The following is a 19,092-nucleotide window of genomic DNA, read 5'->3' on the forward strand; positions in this document are numbered from 1 at the left end:
AAATTTACACATGGAACTGGTTGATGAATGAAGATTTCAACACGCGGTCCAACGCACGTGAGTTCATAGAGGAAGCTGTGAAGAAAGCCACCAAGAAGTACAAGTGATCACGTGGTGCTCCTGACCGAACGCCTACCTTACATTCTGTTGCCGAGGAATGTAAGGTATTACCTTGTTTTTTCAAAACTATGTCCTTTGTAATATGCTATGACTGCATCTCCCCGTAGCCTAGTATACAGTGGTGGCGTGTGAGTGACATTTGAATAGTTTGTAATATATGTGTGGATGTGAACCTACTTAGGTTTGACAGCAGATACGTTTATGTGTTTTCAGTATTATTATGTGCTTGTGGGTTGGTAGTACCAGCATGGTGTTTTGAATGCGTCCTTGATGTCTGAAAACATGGCAAATGTAGTTGATCAGTCATGGTTAGTGAAAGTTATCGTTCTTTCTTGTTTGGCTTTTTGGGTTTTTTGCACTGCTAACTGTACCGGCTAGCATGGTAGTTTGATCACGGAGCAGTAACCTGTGCGGTTGCTGCACGAGACCGTTTCAGCTTGTTTCCCATAGTTTGCACCAGAATACAATATGTGTGACTAAAATGCGCTGACTGAACATGGAAATCTACGCGGTGAAGATTCAGTACAACTAACATGGCATGTTCAGTACAACTAACATGGCAGATTCAGTAAAAAATAAGATGGCAAATTCAGTAAAAAATAACATGGCAAATTCAGTAGAAATGGCATGGCAGATTCAGTAGAAATGGTATGGCAGATTCAGCAGAAATTGCATGGCAGATTCAGTTCAAGTAACATGGCAAATTCAGTGCCATACACGTGGCAACTGCAGCTATTCCTTCATGGCATTTTTACTTCAGATTCTGATGCACCTGAAGAGTCATTCTCCAGTTTTTACAAAATTTAGAACATCTAGATTACAAAAAAATGTCACCATGGACCAAGTCAAAGTGCTCCAATGTTGTTTACGGATTGCCCGTCCCTTTCTTTGGTTTCTTATGTTTTGCTTGAATCTCCAATCCCGATTTGTATCTTATCTCTTTTGGACGCCCTTTTGTGATGGAACGGGGCGGGTTCCTAACCTGTGTTTGTGTGCTTGCTGTTCCAGATCCTACCTCCGAGTTTTCAGATGATGGCCCTGTGGACGAAGGCACACTTGATGTGCGGGGGAACCTGTGTAAGGCTTCCTCAGCTTTCCTCTTCTTGATCTCATCAAGCTCTCTTTTGAGGGCCTTCCTGTGTTTTTCTGCGACCTTTGCTGTCTCATCACTCTTGCACGCTTCATCAATTAGTTCAGCATAGTTCTTTGTCAACACAACGTGCCTCACGGCTTCCATGGTTGACTCTGGTCTCTCGTCATGCACGGCCAAAACTGCGTTTGATGTTTGCGGCGCCAATGCGTCGTCAGCATCCCAAGTCCATCGCCGCCTTATGAAATGGCGGGGCATTCGTGTCACCGCGTTCAAGTCCATTACTTTTAGAATGTGACAGCACACAATCCCGTCCCGTTCGAATTTGCAGCATTGGCAGTAGTATTCGCCTTCGCTTATCGATGCCTTCACAAAGTAGTTCCTTCCCTTGTCTGGGTCTTCAGGTTCTGAATCCGACATGCCCATGATAGAACACACCTTGAACGTATGTTCGTCCACCTGGAAAGCCGTGTACATGCTGGCACGCTTTATTTCTTCCTGGAATCTGCAAGTTTTGTGTGTTTTTTGTTAAACTCTTGTGTGCAGTTTTTTGTAGCACCTTTTGTTTGTTGTGGCCAATGGAATTACAATTCGTTCAAACATGGCAACTACAGTTCATTAAACATGGCAACTGCAGTTGAGTAAACATGGCAACTGCAGTTCATTAAACATGGCAACTGCATTTCATTTAAACATGGCAACTACATAACAACTTCAATTTGGCATTTGCATTCCATACCATCATGGCCATTGGAATTTACATTTCATTAAATATGGCAACTGCAGTTCATTAAACATGGCAACTGCAGTTCATCAAACCTGGCAACTGCAGTTACACAAACATGGTAACTGCAGTTGAGTGAAAGTGGCAAACTACAGTTCATTAAGCATGGCAAACTGTAGTTCATTAAGCACGGCAACTACATATCATGTTTACTCTGTACCTAATGGCTACTTTTCAACACAATCATCATTTTCAAATAAGCATTTCAACTGCATTGCATTCTACATGGCACCTGGTACCTTCATGATTTGTGCAAATAAGATTGTAACACAACTGACTTACTTGTTAAAAATCGTGTTGGTGTATATCTTGCTCATCTGCCTCTCCATTGGTAAATACGTTAGCAATTTTGGCTGCTTGAGCGCGGTGTTTGCTTCTTGCTGTAGCTCGGATCCCAGTATTTTTTGTTGCAAAGCGGTGTACTGCTTGGCAAACTGTAGTAATGAGTTGCCAGGGCTCACGTACCGCTTCAAAACAGCATTGAACCCCTCACTGCGCTGTGTAGTCTGCAGAAACGGGAAGAAGCACTGCATGAAGTAGGCCGGCACCCAGTACATTCGCTTCTCCCACAAGCTAGCAAGCGTCTCGTGGTCTTGGACTTGATATGTTTCAATCATAGCCATCCAGCTCCTTTCAAACTCCTCCACCGTCAAGCTGTGGTCCACGCACAGCTCGAATGCCTTGTGCAGGTCTGGACGGTCAGCAAAGAACGGTCCTAGTGTCTCCTCAGCCTTCTTTATAATGTGCCACCTGCAGTGCCTGTGCACTGCCAACGGAAAGACCTCCTCTATGCCTGCACGCATGCTAAAATCCTGGTATGTTATTATGCTCATCGGAGCAAGTCCACCCATGCACTCCAAGAAGGTCTTGAACAGCCAAACGTACCCATCCGTGTCTTCGTTCCGAACGAGCCCGCATCCGAACTGCAACGACTGATTGTGGTTATTTATTCCTATGAATGGAGCGCATGGCATCTTGTACATATTAGTGAGATATGTCGCGTCGAATGAAATGCAATCTCGGAAATGTTTGTAGGCTCTTCTTGCAGCACCATCCACCCAATACATGTTCCTGACACGGTCCTCATCGTCCAATCTTATCCTGTAGAAGAAATCTGGATCTTCCTTCGCTTTCTCATCGAAGTAGGCCATTGTGGCCTCTATGTCAGCCAACTTGCTCTCTCTACGGTACTTTGCCTTTAGGTTTGTGACGTCAGCTGGTATGTAGGGCATGCTACTCAAAGTCCCTTTTTTGCTGTGGATGAGTGATAGTATCTGGACCATTCTTGATGGACCGACGTTACAATCATGTAGCAGCTTTATGAATTTCTTCTCGAGGGGGGTGAATCCTCTGTGGGCGGTCAGAAATTTTACCAGGTCGAACTTCTTTATGAGTTTGTGGTTGTGCTCGTCAAAATATTCAGTGACCACCCACTGTGCTCCATCTACGTTTAGCTTACACCGGACAGGGCATTCCGTCTTGAGAATGATACCTCTCTTTCGTTCCGGAACGACAGGCGCAACACCTTTCCCCTTCTTGTTCCTTCGTGCCTTGTGGCACCTCATCTCACCTCTGCTGTACTCGTTAGTTTTCTTAATTTTCCTATGGTATTCGGTGTTGACCGCAAATCCATGGAACTTTGCATATGTCTGGTAGAATTCCTTTGCCTCTGCGAACGATTCAAATCTCTGCCCAACGTAAGGTGGCTGAGGTACCATGATCTCTGATTGCCCACCATCTTCATCCCCTTGTGCTTCGTCATCAGTTTCATCATTCACTTCAGTATCGGCGGCACTTTCATCTACTTGAGTGTTGCCAGTGCTTGTGTTCAAAGGTGTGCTTGTCGGCATTGCTGGAATGATTGCCATTTCCGACTCTGACTCGGCATTGTTTGCAGCATGATTGTTGGCTGGCTGGTGGAACGCGTCTTCCGTGCGCTCAGAGCTCCCCGCAGTAGATGTCCCCGCGCCGCTGTTGATTGTAGTTGAAGGCCCTGTAATAAAAAAACAGGTACGAGCGTAAGATTTTGCTTGAATGACATGTTTATCGTAACGGAGTACATAAACTGCAAGTGATTTGGCATGACATCATTCAAACAGCAAGCCGTGAGTCTGCATGTGGACATGCATGGCAACTGTAGTTCTCCAGTCATGGCAGCTACAGTCCAACAAACATGGCAACTACTGTTGCCAATGCATGGCAACCAGCTCCTTTCAGTACCAAAACTTGGATTCTATATCAATGGCAGCTGCAGTCCTACATACATGGCAAATACTATTGCCACTACATGGAAACCAGTATATTCTAGCATCAAAACTTGGTATTCTAGGCTTGAGCTCACTAGGCAAATGCGATCAATCATTAGTGCTGCACACATGCTTTTAGCAATTGGCAAATCCCGAAGACAATATATGAGTCATTGCATACGACCACTTGTTAGCGTTTTCTGTTTGATTTTTTCCACCATCACTGCTACAAACTTCTTTTCCTCACATGCTATTCCCACAAAAACAAATGCAGTTCTTTTTTTGTGGTTCAAATTTCTTTACCTTGTTGTGCCGCACGTGCCCATCTTGTGTGGTCTGTCACACCAAATTGACGTGCTCTGTCTGCAATTTGTGAAGCTTGCCATGAGACGTTTACCGAGGTAGCACCACCGTAATAACCTATAATCATGGTAGTAGTTGGTCAATGCATGGCAACTGTAGTTTCTTCAACATGGAACATGCAGTGGTCCAACCATGCCACACAGATTTGTTCACACTTGCCATCCACGGTTGTTTGTACATTGCAATCACATTTTTTATCATACATGGCAACTACAGTTTGTCCTGGCATGGCAACTGTAGTTGTCCTGGCATGGCAACTGCAGTTGTCCAGGGATGGCAACTGCAGTTGTTCAGTCATGGCAACTGCAGTTGTCAACTATGCTCCTTCTGCTAATTCACCGTCTGCAACTTCACTTTTTTATGGACTCACCTGTGTATGACGTCGATGGCAGGTACATGGGTGCCGCCTGATGCCACGTGCTGCATGAAGGTTCTGCATTTTCCCGACATAACTCGTGAGTCTTTTGCCATCCTTTGCAAGTTTATTTTTCATGTCCACACCAGTATGTTTCATTTTCGTATGCGTTACCTTGATTTGCCACATTAGCTAGTTGAAGTTGGCTGCCCGTACATTTGTCAGTGTTAGCGCCCTATGACTGAAGTTGCCATGGTGCCCCCCTGAGTGTGTTTTGGTCATAAAAACCTGCGAAAAATGACAGTGTAGGACATAAGTAGAATGTCATCTTCATCATCGCGAACATGGCAAATGTTCTTTTCTTTGTTATCATGCATCATACCAATGCCTGCGTACTGCTCCAGTAGTGGCAGCAACGGCCCTGCAGAAATGAGTTGACTGTACTCTGCTGCATCCCAAGGGGGCGTTTCTGGCCTTTGAGAAACCCAAGGATCAGCGCCATCTTCGTGATTCATTCTTTCTGCGTTTTGTTTCTGCCAATGTGTTCTCAATCACTGCATGAACAAGAACGCATCAACAATCCGCAAAAAATGTATTCTTCTACTGCTTGCACGTACAAGATAACACGGCAGTCTTATCACATTTTCATGCGTAGGCAACCAACACATCATGGCAAGTAGGACATGGACATCCACTCTCTTTTCTAAAATCTGGGTGCCAGCTATCCTTTCGATTCGATGGCAACAGCCACCACAATAGGATGGCAAGCAACAGGTTAACATGGTGGCAGTTAACGGCAACGATAGGTGGCAACTGACGTTAGACACAAGTGGCAACTAATTTTCCTACCCCCTTTATTCCAAATTTCTCATTTCTCTCCCTTTTTTAGGGATTCCTACGCATCCATTCATTACCAACTACTTGCACCAAGCGAACTGAGAACTTAAGCTTAACTCTAGCGTAGTACATGGCAGATCTGGTGTATGCTGCTTGGCAAATGCGAAGACACACAAAACCATGTAGTGTTTTGCCCCGATAGCGTGGATCCAGTCGCCACCTTCGTTGGTAAATTTGCAATTTTCTGCCCAGAAGAAGGATGAGAAGCAGTAGGAGATCGGAGATTCACCTGCTTTTAGCTGGTTGTCTTTGGAGGGCGGGGTTGGAGTGGGGGCGGGGGGTGGGGGTGGGGGAGGGGGGTGTGGTTAGCGGTGGGAAGGCCCTACGGATCTGCTCTGGTTGCCATGGCAACCAGAGAAGGCCGGCGATGGAGGTAGGGGATCGAGAGGTGGGAGACGATGGCGGCAGTCGGGACTGGGGATCGAAAGGAGGCCGGGGCGGCTGGGTCGTGCGGGCAGCGTGGTCGTCTGGCCCGGACGTGTGGGCGGGTTTGCCACACATCGGACGTGCGGGCTGTGGCTTTGCGCGCCCGGACGCGGTCGTGCGGGCGGGTTCCTATCCATGCCACACGAGGCGTGCGGCACAACCACCCGGTACACCACACGTGTGGCAGTTATCGGGACCCAAGTAAAAAGGCACGTACAAATAAGAGTCCACGAGTCTAGAAAAAAACAGCATGTACAAAAAGAAGACTCGCTCAAAATAAAACAAATTAGACACAAACGTACATAAATCTCTCCCTAATATCTCCTAGATATTATCAAAAAGAAGGTCATTAATTTAATATGTGTCACTTGAATTCTCTTTAGAAAAAAAATATGCGACTCTTTTGATATATAGCCATGCATCTTATGCTTCTCATTTCAAATATTTGTTGAGTGGTGTGTGTGTAGAGTATATTTCTCAGAACTTCTACGGAGATGTGATACATATATGGTACCATGCCTAATGGATCATAATAATACATACTTTCTCCATGCCGTCTTAGGTGGCATATAATTCAGGAAGATGTATCTTCGGATTATCAAAGGAAATGTTCATTCTGACCAAGCTTGCAAAACATCGATGGGAAAATGACATAGTACATCAAAAAATACAGCCTATAATACAAGTCTTTATTTTTTTACCATTGTTTGAATAACTTAGCATTTGTACTATTGTTTGATATATGAAATTTATCCTCCTACACTTTACATGTTATAAGACTTTTTTTAGTTATCATGTATCCCGATAATAGCTAGGCCGTGCAGGTGCACGGGTTGACGACTAGTGGTTCCTAATGAGAGGCACTTTTGCATCTGAAATGGAGTCACAGTTCGCGACTTCGCGATTGCAATTTTTTTCAGGCAGTCGTTGACCCAGAGAGCCACTGTTTTTATGTACGTTGGGTTCAGGCGGGAATATGTATGATAGCCCACGGTTATATGTATGTCAGAAGCACGGACGTGCTTTTTGTTTTGGCAATGTTTTTGGTGGTACGCAGACATAGAGGTTTGTCTTTAACAAAGTGGAGGCACGCGTGTGGCTTTTGTGCTAGCCGAACCGTGCTTCTATTTTTGTTCACTCCCCGTGTAGTATTTGTACTCCAGAGGTCTAGGTTGGACGACAGGGTCATCGTTTGCCTCCTTGCATTCTTCTCTCGGTCAAAAGATGTGCTGGTGACCGATGGGATGGCTATTTATTGTTAGTATTCATTGTGCCAGATACCGTGGTAGAGTTAACCTAGAGGCTCCTCGATTACAGCATGGCAGCCGTGAATTTTGAAGTGCATGGTTTCACAAGCTGCAGAAGCACAACCTTCCATTCATCGTCCCCGATGCAATTTAATGGGCGCATGGTAACTGAGTCGTCTCTCTCCAAGGTTAAAAAGTGGTCTATTCCGGGAGTTTACCACGTGCTATTCTCACCAGAGAAGTGTAGGTAGCTCTCATCATCCTCGCCACGTACGAGTGACGCCGGAGAAGGACAGTCAAACTCCATTGACACTCTCACCCTCTTTTCCATGGACGACTTCAGGAACACTACTGAGCGTCTCTTTATATATGCCGACAGTAATACCAAGCTCGAGGTGTTGTACACCGACGAGCCCTACAAGGTGGAGGAGATTCTTTCTCTTTATGAGGAATGGCTGCGTGAGGACAGGTAAAAGTTTGTTGGTCTTGATCTGGAGTACACACGAGAGGATTATTTTGATCGGAGCAGAAAATTTGCCATCATGCAACTGGTGATGCGCAAGTATGTTCTTGTCTATCACTTGTGCAAGGCCAGGACGGAGTGCGCTGCTCTAAAGGATTTCCTTCGGAACAAAGGTATAATTTTCGCTAGTGTCGACATCAGGAGCGATAGAGATGTTCTCGCAAACAGTTTCCTCAAAATCGCAAGAGTGTCACATCGACCTTCAAGAGGAGCTCATGATCAAAGGAGGCGATCTAAGGGATTCCATGGCAGATTTGGCAGGAGCCGTCATAGACAAATCTTACTTGACTATGAAGACGTCTTTTCCAAAAGGTCAGCATGACTACTAGGAATGGAAGCCGCTTTCCCTTGACCACCTGAAATATGCGACAATTGTAACTGAAAATTTCGATTTTTTCTATCTTTATATTTTTGTTTTATTGCAACAATAGTACTTTTTCCCCTTTACCTATATCTTCATTCTCATCCGCTTTTTGTTTTAGGATGGGTATGTCAGCTACGAGCTCTACCGCCGAGTTCTGTCGATGAAGGACATGATGCATCCTTGTTGTCTTCCCGACCGCAGACGCCGCAGATGTTTCTGAGGAGAACTCCAACTGAGTAGAATGGTCACCGTGGACGTTTGTGTCGACGTTTGTGAGCAGAATGGACTCCTGGAAGACTTTCATTTATTTTTTTGTATAATTAATGAGTACTTTTAGTTCAGTCCTGTGGAGTTCTGTTTTCTTTGGGATTTTTTTTTATTTTCACAGTATCATGTTTGGCTTGTCTCATGTTATGGGAATGTAATTTTTTATGTTTTGTTGTGTTACAAGTTCATTATTGATGTTTGCGCGAGTTTATGTACATTTATAGAACCCGTTGAAGTGGCGCATATGTATTGTTTGGGAGAAGTGTGTTTTGTGTTTGGCTTATATTCAGCGCCGTTTGTTTGTGTTTGTATTGTTGTGTATTACACATTCGCACAAGAGAGGCATGTCTGCTAACGTACGAGGCAAAATTTCAGTTTCCTGTCTTTGTGTTCTTCGAGACCGTGCCTTGAGAAGCCCGGCATCCGTGTCTGTGGAGGCTTCACTCCCGTGGCTTCTTTTCCTCTATTCATGTACCTCACGTGACACACATGATGTCTCTATGTGCTGGTGTCACACGACAGTTTCTCTTGAGACTACACAATCGTGCCTCTGCCACCACTCTTTTGTGCATCTAGGTTGTTTGTACCCGTGCCTCGAGAATGCCAATTCCAAAGCCGTACCTGTGCGCCGAGAAGCCGCAATTCCGTGCCTGTATACGCTTCAGTTCCGTGTCTCCTGTACCTGCATTAGCATGTCTCAGGGGACATGCTGGCTGTGACTCTACGTGCCTATGGTGCCAGACGCCCGTCCATGATGGGATGCGGTGGCTGTGACTCGTCGTGCCTGTGGTTCTACACGCCTGTGCCTCAAGAGACTTTAAAACTGTGGCTCTCTGACTTCTCCCATTGATTCGCTGCTTGCATTGATGTATCTCACGTGATACACGCCATGATTCTATGTGCATGCGGTGTCACACGACTGTCCCTCTTGAGAGTTCGCAACCGTGCCTCTCGAACAGAGTGTTCTCACCGATGCCTCTGCCACCTCTCTTTTTCTGCATCCAGAGGATTTGTACTCGTGCCTCGAGAATGCCAATTCGAAAATCGTACCTGTGCATCGAGAAGCCGCAATTCCATGTCTGTATAGGCTTCAGTTCCATGCCCCCTCTGGCTGCGTTCACGTGTCTCGGGCGACACGCTGCCTGTGACTCGTTGTGCTTGCGGTGCTACATGCCCGTGCCTCAGGATACTGTATAACTGTTCCTCTCTGACTTCTCCTATGGCTTCACTGCCTGTATCCATTTGTCTCACGTGAGATACATCATGACTCTCCCTGTGCCTGTCGAGTCACACGTCTGTGCCTCTAGAGACTTCTCAACCGTGCTTCTGCATATGAGTATTCTCACCCATACCTCTGCCACCACAGTTTTGTGCACCCAGAGGGTTTGTAGCCGTGGCTCAAGAATGTCAATTGCAAGGCCGTATCCGTGCCTCGCGAAGCCGGAACCACGTGCCTGTAGAGGCTATGTTTCCGTGCCTCCGTTGCCTGCATTCACGTGTTTCCGACGAGTCGCTGCCTGTGACTCTATGTGCCTGTGGTGATACCGACCGAGGTCTCGAAAATTCGTACGCTCGTGCCTGTGGAATAGACACGTATGTGCTTCCTGTGCGTGCATACCCATGCCTCATGTGAAACCCGCCTTGACTATCGAGGGATAGATGGTGTGAATCTAGCTAGATGAGGCACATATGAGTTTTGGCCTTCGGATCTGAGGTGTACGACAGGCTGTTCGTTTGCTTCATTGGATTCTTCCGTCGGTGGTCTTTGTTCAAAGAAGGAATTGATGACCGATGTGGCGGCTGTTCGATGTGACTATTCAGTGTGTCAGTTACCGTAAAATAAAGTTAGAGGCTCCTTGATTTCTCCACGACATCAAATATTTTTGCACAGCCGTGACTTTAGGAAGTGCATGGTTCCACAAGCTGCAGAAGCACAACCGTCTATTCGCTGTTCCTAGTTCACACGTTAATGCGCATGGTAACTCAAACGTCCCTTGCCAAGGTTAAATACTGGCCGTGTTTCTGAGGTCTCCACGTCGTATTGTAGCAATAGAACATCAGGCAGTTCCCACCGTCCTCACCACTCCCCAACCTCGTTACAGGGTCTCAGGAATCTCCACTAGCACCTTGCTGCTCGCTGCCATGGACGACTTTTTGAACACCACCGAGTACCATCCGATAGTTGCTGATGGTAACACCAAGCTCGACGTGTGGAACACGAACGAGCCTGGCAAGGTGGAGGAGACCATTGCCCTGTACGAGGACTGGTTGCGGGAGGAGAAGTACAAGTTTGTTGGTCTTGGCATGGAGTACACACGAAAGGATTGTTATGGTCGTAGAAAAGTTGCCGTCATGCAACTGACTATGCGGAATCATGTTTTGGTCTATCACTTCTGCAAGGCCAGGACGGAGTGCCCTGCCCTGAAAGATTTCCTTGAGAATAGAGGTATAACTTTCTCTAGTGTGGGTGTCAAGAATGTTAGAGATGCTCTTTTTCAAGATTTCATTAGAATTCCAGAAGAGTACCACATCGACATCCAAGAGAAGCTCATGATCAAAGGCGGCGAAGAAAGGGACTCCATGGAGGACTTAGCAGGAGCCATCATTGACGAATCTTACTTGAAGCTGGAGTCCTCTTTTCCAGAACTTCTTCGTTACTACTAGGATTGGAAGCTGCTTACCTTTGATCACCTGAAATATGGAGCTACTGTAAGTGAAGATTTCATTTTCGTTAGTTTCTGCCTTTGTTGCAAGAACAATATGTTTTTTTGTATATTTATGTTTTCATTTGCTCTTCCTCCAGGAAGGGTATGTGAGCTATGAGCTATACCGCCGGTTTCTGTCGATGAGGGACATCCTGCATTGCCGGTGTCTTCCTGATCTCAGATGGCGAGGACGTTTCTGAGGAGGAGTGCAGGTGCAAGTGCTGGCAAGATGGATTGTGTGATGAATTGGTTATTTGATTGTTATTGTATGGGGTAATATTACATCGACTGATGAATTTGTAATTGTGATGGTTTTATTTTGAACCAGATGGACAGGCAGGGGCGTTACTTTCACTTTGTGTTCGTACTGTGTTTGGCACGGTTGTTTTTATATCGAATATACGGTTGTGGTTGTGTGTTTGAATTGTTTTTATGCAGAGCTTGAGTGTGTTTAAGATTCTTCATATTTTCTCTCTGTGCTATCTGTTTTGATATATGTTGTCTGTTTTAGGGACGGTAATCCAGTGTGAGAGTTGCTGTGGGAGTATTGTGTTAGCGACGGTTGTGTTTCTGTGTTCCAATTATTGTGGTGGTACTTTCATTGGGAAAGGCATGGTCGTGAAGGTATTGGATGCATTGTCGTATGTTGGCAGAGGCGTTATCCTTCCTTTGGGTACTAAATTCATAGAGGCACTGCATTATGTTAGTATGAGTCACTGTCATGGTTGTATGTTCTGTAATATTTCTAGTTAGTCTGCTAGTGAAGTCACGTCTATCTAGTTAGTGGAGGCACCCTATGTTATGTTGAGTCAGAGTTGTGTCTGTCATTCGCAAATGCTTCCTCTGACATGTTCGCTCAGAGAGGCACATCTACGATGTTATTCAAAGGCACGGTCGTGCCTTTCTTTCGAAATGTTTGCTCTCACTGCTTTGCTCAGAGAGGCTCGTCGGTGAAACTTGTGAGGTATTTTTTCAGTTTAGTTGTCTATCCCGGAGGATGGATCTTCTTTCGTTAACTTGATTCACGGTCGTGCTTCCATAACTCGTTGGCTTGGAGAGGGACCGGTGTTTAGCTATCGGGGGGACGGTCCTGTGTTAACTAGTGGCACACTCGTGTGTGTCAGCTTAGTTGTCCATGGTAAGAGAGGCACATTCTACATGGATAAGAGGCACTGTCGTGCCTCTGTGACCCGTATTACTGGAGGTGAGTCATTTAGCTCCTCCGTCAGATGCTTACGAATAGATAGTGTTGTTCCTCTATGTTCCAGTTGTTTCTTTTATTATGTCTACTACTCGAAGTGAGTGGTGTTCTAGTGTAAGGAAGTGATGTCTTTTGAATATCATGTTTACAACTTTTGGAAAAATACGATTTTTATTTTTAATGTTTGCTGTTCAGGATTTGAAGACTTGAATATTTGAACACGCAGTTGTGTTTAATGGGATCCATTGCAGATATCTTGGACCGATACAAAAATAGCTGAAACACTATAGTGATTACATGAGTCGATATGGCTGAAACAATGTTCGGATGGCTCTAGCTAAATTAAGGCACAGTTAAGCAGTAGTCATCTTCTTCCAACTCTTCTTCTTTCGCGCCAGATATTGTGTTTGTCGAGGACGATGCTCAGTGCCTCAAATACATGGCATGTGTTGTAGTTGGATGTTATCATTTTGAAAGTTAGTTGTTCTCTCATCGGTTTCACATGGATCAGCAAACACATAAGCATACAAACTAATAAAATTTATTGTAAAACGTAATGTTCAGCTGGCTTGGATGAACGTATGTTGATGTCTTGTCAATGAGAGTGAACTTACATTATTGATAAAAAAGAATTATTATTCAAATTAATTAGCGGCATCAAATGCATGGTGTAAATAGCACTGTCATCCCTGAAAATTGAGAGCATTAATGTTAGTGATTAGAAGGTGAACAGTAGATATGGGATGTGTAGTGGAACAAAAAAAATGCATGGTGTAAATGAGGCACAGTTAAAAGAAATTCACTCTCTGTCTGAGTTACATACACTCTGCATAGGTGTGACATGAAAGGAGGCCATGGTGTGAGGATGGTTGTTGTAAGCAGAATGGTAAGCTCTCTTGAAGTTTTCAATGACAATGTCCGAGTGTTCCTTTATACCATCGCAATTGATATAAGGACTCAGAATTTCGAAGCGACGCATTGCAAGATTCACAATGATGAGGTAGATAAAATGCGATTTATTTCTCATAGGTATTAAGACCTAAAACAATTAACAGGGAATAATATCATTGTAACAAGAAAAACTGGTAGAATTGAAGACGAACACTGGTCAGATAGAGTGAGTAGGGTGAACTCACGATGTTACATTTGTTGGGCAGCCTGTACCCAATAGTTTTTTCCACAATGTGTTCCTTGAGTAGTTCAGTTCTTGCTCCTAGAACTTGAAATTTATCCTGCAGAATATCGAAGTTGTGTCACTCAGCGTGGTAGTAGTAGTAAATGTGGTTTCTTATTATTATTTATGAGAAGCAAGAACTTACAGAAGCTTCCATGTACATTATATGCTTGTGCACAAATGTTGGCGGTGCATAGAATTGTTCTTTCATTAGCATAAGTAAGCGTCGACCACGAATGAGTTGATATATCCGTATACCTTCATTGACAAACCTAAAGTTCGATGATCGGCCCAACATTGTTCGACGAAGAATATCTTCTTGCTGCCAAAAAATAAATGCATTTTAAATCATATGATTTTCTTATTTAACATTAGATGTGATGAGTATTCAATTACAATAGTAGAAGAATCGAGTCGAAACACTTGAATATGATAGCTTCAGGCAGAATACATTACAGTGGTAAAAGAAGGGACCAAAACTTCACTGTAACAGGAACAACCAATTGATTACCTATATTGTTTCATACACTTCTTTCTCCTCCATTGTGGAATCTCTTATTTCCAGAAGTTGGCAGTGATCTTGATGTTCATTCCCTTGGTCAGTGAATTGAGTCAGTTCTAGCTGAGAATGATGTCGATGAGGCTTGAAGACATGACCACCGGAGTTCATTTGACCATTACTAAGTTGCAGATGACCCTCATTATAATTGTTGTTTCTTTGGACCATTAGGCCTTGTGGTTGGTGCTGCATGCGCAGTTCTAATGTTCTGACGGTTGGATCACTGGTTGAGCTCGAAGGAATATCTGTTGGAAGATGCTGCAGAGGATGGCCGGAATACCGCATGCTGTTGAACTGTTGTTGCAAGGCGCTGTAACTCTGCCCATGAGACTCGCCTCTGCGTCGTTGCTGATGGTTCTGCTCTTGAGGTTGGCGTTGTTGGCACCGTGGAGTGCAGTTATTCTGGGCATCATTGTGTTGGGGGTAGTGGGCATTAGGGATATGGGTTTGTTGCTGGTACTGCTTGTGACTTTGGTTGTTCATTGCATAAGGTGGGCGCTAGCTGCTGTTTGAACTACTGTTATTCTGAGCTCCAGGATGTCGGTAGAAGTGGTTTTTGAGACTAGGAACTGGTTGGTGGTAGTGTTGGCACAAAGGATTTGCTGGCAAACTTTGGGACAAGACAGTTGAGTTAAACCTGTAGAGTATGACGTATCAAAAGCGAGAGGTGGCTACCGCCTGACATTGATCCTGATCTGCTGGTTATAGGTGGCTCTGGATAGTTAGAAAGGGAATATGTCGCTGACGAGCTTGAATTATTGGCCAAGTGCGAGACAGTATCAGGTTGGCATTGTTGGGATGCTACTTGGTTATGAAAGGGTTGCTTCTTCTTTTCTTCAATGACTCTGTCAAGTTGTTCATAGATAGATGGTTCAGACCATATTTCATCATCATCAATGAATCCACAATCAAGGAGGGCTCTTCGGTTGTCAGCATGTAGACACTGATTGGTTGCAGTTTCTGTTGAATTATGAGGAGGCTCCAGTATCCTAACTCTTTTCTTAGGAGGCGCCGTACTCTCTTTTCCTGGATCTTCTGACTGCTGTAAGGACCTCTTGTGAGCTACCATTTGTGCTTCCGGTTCTGGCGGATCTACACTTGTGGTAATAGGGACGCTGTCTGTGGGATCAATACGTGGTTGCTTGGTACATTGTTCATGTTCTTCTGCAATGTTATTGTCTTCCGCATCGATAGATGCGGCAGGAACCAATGGAGCATCACTAGTGGATGGATTTGCTTTTCCCGTGTCCAGTACTGAACCAGAACCGCTGGCAGAATCACTGGGGACTTCTACTATAGGAGCAAGGGAGGAAGTAGCTTTTGTGTGTTCTGTTTCAGCAATGTTCTTCTCATCACTCAAAGTTGAAAGCAGATGGACCTTAGCTTCCGGCAGAAGAACGTTGTCCAGTGACATTGTTTGACTTTTGTGCAGGTTGGGATACAGTGAGGCTCTTTGTGTTGGTTGAAGAGTTGTTGTGAGCGCTATCAGAACCGCTGGACCGTGCAGTAGTTGGTGACGTTTTCCCAATGTGATAAGTAGGTGCTCCAAGTGTATCGGTTGAGATTGGACCAGTCAGTAATTGTTTGTCAACCGCAGAGTGCGACATTGATGTTTATGTTGCAGTAGGTTTTGCTGTTTCCTCCAAGAGTTTTTCCAGTGGGTTTGTCAGAGAGTTGTGGTCTGCAGATCCTCCAGCAGAATTTTGGGTTTCAGTTGGTATAGAACACTCAAATGAATTTTCACCTGTCATTATAATTGCCCCGCTCTCCAGCATCTCAGATGTTGGCACGAAGGGCTCATGAACCAGCAAGCCATCAAGGCAGTTGTGCAGATGGTTATGCACTTTGTCCAGATGCATCTTGGCTTGTTCATCAATGTCCTCTTTGCTGTGTTCGATCTCGTTCACCTGCAGTAGTAACTTAATTTGAGTTGATGAATTTAGGCGTGAAGATAGATAAATATGGGACTGCTCTTTGTCGTACGGATTCTGGGAGTATGGGTCAGGGGTATCGCAGCAACCCTTTAAATTTTCCAGGGAGTATGATGTGGCGTGAAGGACACTGGTCGAGCCATTGCTGGAAGAACTTTGACTGCTTGTCGTGCTAGAACTTGGAAGCTTAGAATATGTTGAAGGGAGTGATGAAAAAGTTTCTTTTTCATTCGAGCTGTCCTGTTGCAAGTTACAATAAACGCCCTTGTCGTAGGTCTTGGTTTCTTTTGCACTAAGATCCCTACCAAGTGAAAGGAGCTTCTCCAATTTCTGCTCGAGAACTGGTTGAAACCGCGAGAAAAGTTCTGTGTACATTTCATTGATAACTTTGGCAATTTTCACCTTGGCCTAGAATTGAAAAAAGAACATCAGAAATTTTTAATACCGAAAATGAAAAGAAGTTATTAATGCCGAAAATGAAAAATATCTTGTGACCTACTGTACGTTCTGTCAAGAATTGCACAAAAGGCATGGAATAATGTGCGCAAAATCCCACATGATGTGCTGCGGGAAGTGAGGGAGTCCTGGACTAAGGGGTCCTCGGGCGTCCGGCCTGTTAGCTGTGGGCCGGACTGATGGGCTGTGAAGATACAAAGACCAAAGACTAGTACCCGTGTCTGGATGGGACTCTCCTTAGCGTGGAAGGCAAGCTTGGCGACCACGTATGAAGATTCCTTTCTCTGTAACCGACTTTGTACAACCCTAGTTCCCTCTGGTGTCTATATAAACCGGAGGGCTCGGTCCGTAGAGATCAGTCATCGTAATCATAGTCATACAGGCTAGACTTCTAGGGTTTTAGCCATTACGATCTCGTGGTAGATCAACTCTTGTAATACTCATATTCATCAAGATCAATCAAGGAGGAAGTAGGGTATTACCTCCATAGAGAGGGCCCGAACCTGGGTAAACATTGTGTCCCCAGTCTCCTGTTACCATCGACCCTAGACGCACAGTTCGGGACCCCCTACCCTAGATCCGCCGGTTTTGACACCGACATTGGTGCTTTCATTGAGAGTTCCGCTGTGACGTCGAAGACAGGATCGATGGCTAGCCTTGTTCTCAAGGACAATATCACCTCCGGAGGAGCGCTGGCTCCAGGCCAAACCCTCCGGATGGGCGGCTTTACCATGACCGCCCGTTCGACCGTTAAGCCGATGATGACTTCTCGGGTCATCGAAAATTCCCTCCATGTTGACTCCAAATACTCCAAGTAGATGGATCTGGCAGAGTTGTCATCTTTAAATGAGCTCCTAGATCGCATCGCCGCCCTGGGGGTCGCCACAGATGTCGGGTGGTTGGTGCGACATATGCCAACGGGTGGCTTATCATTGTGGGTGCCAATAAGACGTCGCCGGTGCCTGGAAACAGAATGAGGCGAAGACATGCACGCCGGCGGATCTTACCCAGGTTCGGGGCTCTCCGAGGAGATAACACCCCTAGTCCTGCTCTGCGGGGTCTCCGCATGATCACTAGATCAGTAAAGGTAGCTACAATCGCTCCTAGAGCTGTTGGGTTCAAGGGAGAAGAAAAACAAGGCTAGCTCTTTCTTCTCTCTATCTATGGTGTGTGTCCTATGCTCAGAAGCCAACCCTTTGCATGGGTGCTCCGGGGGTTTATATAGGCCTACCCCCCGGGGGTACAATGGTAATCCGGCTGGGCACTGGTCCCAGCCGTCAGTGTCCATGCTCGCCGGCTTCTCCGCCGGCTGTTGGGTCCCGCCGACTGGTGGGTCCCGCCGGCTGCCGGCTTCTTGGTCGACAGGCCGGCCCCACCGCCTAGGGTCTTGTCGGTGGCTGTTTACTGTAGCCTCGCCCTTGATGATGAGGGCTTCGTTGAGGTAAGCGTGGCTACAGTGGGCCGCCTCGGGGGCTCTCACTGTAGCCTTACCTCGTCTTGTCTTCTTAATGGGGCACATGCTTCGAGGGAGGGGGTAGCTGGCTTCTGGGGGCCGGCTACGCCCTTGGCCGACTAGGGGAGGCCGGGCCGCCTTCATGCCTCTCTCTGGCTGAAGGGGCCCGCCGCCCGTGGGCCGTACGGGAGTCTGTCGTGGATGACGTTGAGGCTAGCATGGCTACAGTGCCGAGCCGAACGGGAGGCGGCCGTCCCGTACGGCCTCCTGTAGCCATGCCTGCCTTGGGCTTCGGGGGTAGTGGGCCGCACTGTGGCCACACCCCGTCTTGTCACCGTTATGTGGGTGTAGCTTTGGTGGTTATGATCTCGGCCGGCTCCTTGGAGTCGGCGTTCTACGAGGCCGGCTTCCTGGAGTCGGCCACCCCACGGATATCCTGGGGGAGTGGTTGTTGAGGCTGGGCCGCCTCCCATGAGTCGGCTTCGGGGGCAGTCGGCTAGGGGAGGTGGCCCAATGCTTGGAGTGCTTGGAGGCCCAAAGGCCTGATAATTTTTCAGAAGAACCAGGGGTAGTCAGTTAGGCTACCCGTGGCCATTTACTCCGACAGTAGTCCCCGAAGCTGATTGGGCTTCGAGGTTGAGTAGGAGTTGAGAAGTTCGATCAGCTTCCTATCTTGACAAGTCGGCAGCTGGGAGCCGGTTTGGTCAGGCGTGTCGCCTCGGGCGAAAACTCTGGAGTCGGAGGGCGGGAGCTCGCTAGTGCGTGCACCGGGCCGCGGGCCGGCCACTTGCCGTCTGCGAACCACGTGGCCCCTCTTGGCTGGAAAGCCTGCCAGCCCACGCTTGCGACGGGACGTCGCCGTAGGGCGGGGGCCTGCCACATCCACGCCCGGGCCCAGGCGCGGATCGTCTGCATCCCGAAACCGCCCGCA

Source organism: Triticum aestivum, chromosome 1D (assembly GCF_018294505.1).
Source record: "Triticum aestivum cultivar Chinese Spring chromosome 1D, IWGSC CS RefSeq v2.1, whole genome shotgun sequence".
NCBI lineage: Eukaryota > Viridiplantae > Streptophyta > Magnoliopsida > Poales > Poaceae > Triticum > Triticum aestivum.